This window comes from Rhinoderma darwinii, chromosome 6 (assembly GCF_050947455.1).
Source record: "Rhinoderma darwinii isolate aRhiDar2 chromosome 6, aRhiDar2.hap1, whole genome shotgun sequence".
Taxonomy (NCBI): domain Eukaryota; kingdom Metazoa; phylum Chordata; class Amphibia; order Anura; family Rhinodermatidae; genus Rhinoderma; species Rhinoderma darwinii.
This window is the reverse complement of record NC_134692.1, coordinates 66,870,681-66,875,011: the sequence shown is the minus strand read 5'-3', so window position 1 is coordinate 66,875,011 and position 4,331 is coordinate 66,870,681. Positions and strand designations below refer to the sequence as shown.

The window sequence follows — 4,331 nt, the reverse complement described above, 5'->3', positions numbered from 1 at the left end:
TATAACATATGAAGGGAAATAATGATGCAACCATAGGGAATGATTAGAACAAAAAGTTGCAGTGAGTTACAAACGCAATAAAGTAACATTACAGACGCCTAGGATCATAAAATATGAATGAAAAGGTGAAAATATGAATAGATAAAGAAGTATAAAAATAATAAATATAAAAATAAAAATAAATAATAAAAAAAGAAGAAGAAAATAATGAGATAAAATAATGTAAAATAAAATAAAATTAAAACACAAAAAAAAAAAAAAAAAGGAAGTCTAAACAGTTACATAAATGAAAAAAGTGTATCGAATGTTGCAAGAATTAATATACTGCAAATAGCAAGAAAAAACGTACATGAGTCAATACATGTAACATGCAATATGTAAACAGAGATAATATTTAGACACAGGACATGTAGTCAAGGAAATATGTTATATCCCCCGTAAAAGGTAAAGTGCGAATAGACAAAGATTCTTCTCCCTCCGTGTTCCAGAGTGTATACAAATCAGGAAGGACGAGTTCTCTTCACAGGGAGCTGTCAGAACTATGATATAGCGAGTACCTATAAGGTTACGAAAAACAGACACACACAATTAAAATCCTAGTTAAAAACCAGTGAAAATAGGGGATTCTAAAGAAAAGAGGTGAAATTAAGTTGTTCGTTAAGACCAACGGGAGTCATGGATCCCAATTTTACAATCCACATACACTCCCTTTGGGCTAGAACCTTCCTCAGATTACCCCCTCTGATGCCACAATGAACATGTTCAATGCCACGAATCATCAAAGAAACAGGATTACAATTGTGAAATTGTTTAAAGTGTCTGGGCAGCGTTTTCAGCTGTCCAACATCACTTATAGTTTTCGCACTAGAGATATCGCGAACATGTTCCCTTGTACGAATCCTCAACTGCCTAGAGGTCAGGCCAACGTAGATCTTAGGGCATGCGCATAGTGCATAATACACAACATGTGTAGAGCTACAGGAAATGTACTCCCTGATTTTAAATGTTCTTAATCCATCAGCTGTTGAGAAATCCTTAGCTCTACAGATGTTCGGGCACGCAACGCATCCCCCACATGGGAAGCATCCAATGGTGGGTTCCCGCGGGCCAAAAGGGTTGGTATATTTTGGTACATAGTGACTCCTAGTAAGAAGGTCCTTAAGGTTTTTACTCCTTTTGGCCGTCATCGTGGGTTTTAGGGGAAGATATTTAGCTAGGCTCGGTTCTGATCTCAAGATCGACCAGTGATGTTCAAGGATTGATCTTATTTTGTCCCATTGACTATTATAAGTAGTAATGAAACGTACATTGTTGTCTACTGGTCGATATGTTTTAGTTCTTAAAAGGTCACTTCGCGGTGTTCTCCTAGCCCTGCTATACCCCGCTTTAATAAGACGTGTACTATACCCTCTGTCAGTAAACCTCGATTTTAATTCGTCTGATTGACGCTCAAAGAGTCTGTCTGTGGAGCAGATCCGCTTCATCCTGAGAAACTGCCCAACCGGGATGGCTTTAACTGTTGGACGAGTGTGAAAAGATGATGCATGCAGGAGAGAGTTGACTGCTGTGGATTTACGGTGAACATCCGTCTGAAGAAATCCATCACAGTCAGCAAAAATCAGAACATCCAAAAAATCAATTTGCTGTTTATGAGATTTATATGTCAGCTTGATATTATACGGATTCAGATTGAGCTGCTGCATAAACCCATTCAACTCACTCTCCGACCCCTGCCAAATGAACAATACATCATCAATGTATCGTAACCAACACTGCACATGTTCAGCGGCCCGGGCGCCACCCCCAAGGAAAACCTGCCTCTCCCAAAGACCGAGAAACAGGTTTGCATAGGATGGCGCGCAGGCCGCGCCCATGGCAGTGCCGGTAGTCTGCAGATAAAAGTGATCCTTAAACACAAAAAAATTATGGGTCAAAATATATTGCAGCAATTCTAAAATAAGATCACACATTTCTACATCCCGGTTGCTAGTTCCCAGGAAGAAGCGGACCGCCTCCATCCCATCACAATGCCGTATACAAGTATAAAGGGACTCAACGTCTGCCGTGACCAAGAGCATATCAGGTTCAATTTGGATACCATCTAATCTCCCCAGAACTTCCGTCGTGTCTCTAACATATGAAGGTAGGTCAATGACCAATGGCTTAAGGTAAAAGTCGATGAATTTGCAGATAGGGTCACACAGGCCTCCCATGCCCGACACGATCGGGCGTCCTGGGGGATCCACAAGATTCTTGTGTACTTTGGGTAACAAATAGAGCGTTGGTATCTTGGGATCATCTATCAGAAGTCCCTCATGGATTTTTTTAGGAATAAGTCCCTTGTCCAACGCTCTATCAAGAATCTTGGTCAATTCCGATGAAAAAGAGGATAAAGGGCTATGTGTTAGTTTGACATATGTATTCCTATCACGCAATTGTTTAAAAACCTCCCTCTCATATTTAGCCACAGGCCAGACCACGATGTTCCCCCCCTTGTCTGCTGGTTTGATGACAACATCACTCAACTGTTGTAATTCACTCAATGCTTTCCTTTGGTGAGAGGTAAGGTTGTCACCCTCCCTCCGGGTAGATAGAAGTTTAAATTCATCTATAACCAATTTGGTGAAAATCTCAACTTGGGGGCACAGAGACAAAGGGGGGAACCTCGTGGATCTGGGGATAATAGACGTGGGGAAAGGACCTGTTACCTCGGTAGTCTGTTCATGTAAGAGCTCCTCAAGAGCCTGTAAGGCCTCTCTCTCCATTTCGGAAGAAGCAACAAAATTGTCACCACTCTTACTGTGAAGTTTTTTCAAAATCAGTTTACGGGAAAATAAGTGGAGATCCTTCAACGCTGTAAAGAAATTGAAATGGTTAGTGGGTGAAAAAGTCAACCCTTTACTGAGGACTTCGCATTGGGCATCAGAGAGGGCATGTGAGGATAGGTTTATTACCTCTAATTTGTTGGCTGGATTCCTGTCTTGTTGATAGCTGCGTATGTTCTTCTGTTTGACATTTCTGTCATACTGCCGCCTTGGGCCAAAGGATCCCTGATTAGTTCCAGTGATGATGTTGGTGTTAAGATCCCTCACTTTATTACCCTCATCACCTGACGTTCGGGATGAGACTGATGATGATCTTGAGTGGGAGAATGATCTGGATCTGGATCTACCCTGTCTCATGCGCCACTTATATACTTTGTTTGAAAGATAATCTTGGGAGTCCCGTTGGAATTTCCCAGATTTTATGGCACAAATATCCTTTTCCCACTTTAGATAAATTTTGGCTAGTATGCTCCTCTGTGTCTTTAGTGTATATCATTATATATGGGAGTTGCCCTCTTCCTTATTAGGGTAGTATGCCATACCTTAAGCATCCAGCCCCACACGTGCTATTTGGACTGGTTTGTGTGTTTATATGTTTGCATGTATGTATGTTTGCATGTATGTATGTTGTCATGTATGTTTGTATGTATGTTGTCATGTATGTATGTATATATGTGCATGTATGTATGTTTGCATGTTTTTATTTTTGCATGTATGTTTGCATGTATGTTTATATATATATGTGCATGTATGTAATTATGTTTGCATGTATTTATGTTTGCATGTATATTTGTGCATGCTTGTATATATGTATGTATCTTTGCATGTTTGTATGTATGTATGTTTTCATGTGTGTGTGTATGCATGTATGTATGATAGTTTTCATGTATATGTGTGTGTGTTTGCATGTATATATGTGCATGCTTGTATGTATGTTTGTATATATGTATGTATGGCCATGTATGATACTGTCTGCTGGCGCCCTGTATCTAAGTCAACTTCACGGCAGGCTTCTATACATGGTATAACAGTCAGTATCACACATTAAACTGAATCTAAGCATACATGTTTTATTTCATTTTTTTTTTACAGGTTTGGTGTTTGGACTACGTCGGTTTCGAGGACTACTTAGATGACGTTTTTTTTTCCACAATAAAATGGTTAATGAGGGTTGTGTTGGGGGTGCTTTATTTAGATAAAATATTTTATCTATATCTTTGTCTTTTTCTTTTCAAATTTTATTACTACCACTTTAGTAATGGTCGCTGTCTGAGTGACAACATCCATTACTAAGGCGAGGCTTAGTGTTAGCCGGTGCAGAGGCTAACACTAACCACCATTATTACCCCGGTACCCACCACCACCAGGGGTGCCGGGAAGAGCCAGGTACGATCCAGTACCCGACAACCATTATGAGGCTTGGAAGGGCCAAAAACAGTGGACCTTCCCACCCTTGTAATGCTAGGCTGCTGCTGCTGTGTTGTATCTGGCTGGTTATAAAAGTGG

At 40.3% G+C, this 4,331-nt stretch overlaps 1 long non-coding RNA gene across 1 annotated transcript; it reads right to left on the bottom strand.

Annotated features, from left to right (window-relative positions):
• Positions 1-341: 341 nt before the first annotated feature.
• Positions 342-3,257, bottom strand: LOC142656353 (uncharacterized). Its single transcript, XR_012849660.1, has 3 exons — positions 2,955-3,257; positions 2,709-2,854; positions 342-557 (listed from the first exon to the last, which is right to left on the bottom strand). It is a non-coding gene; the product is annotated as an uncharacterized LOC142656353 (long non-coding RNA).
• Between the last annotated feature and the right edge of the window lie 1,074 nt (positions 3,258-4,331).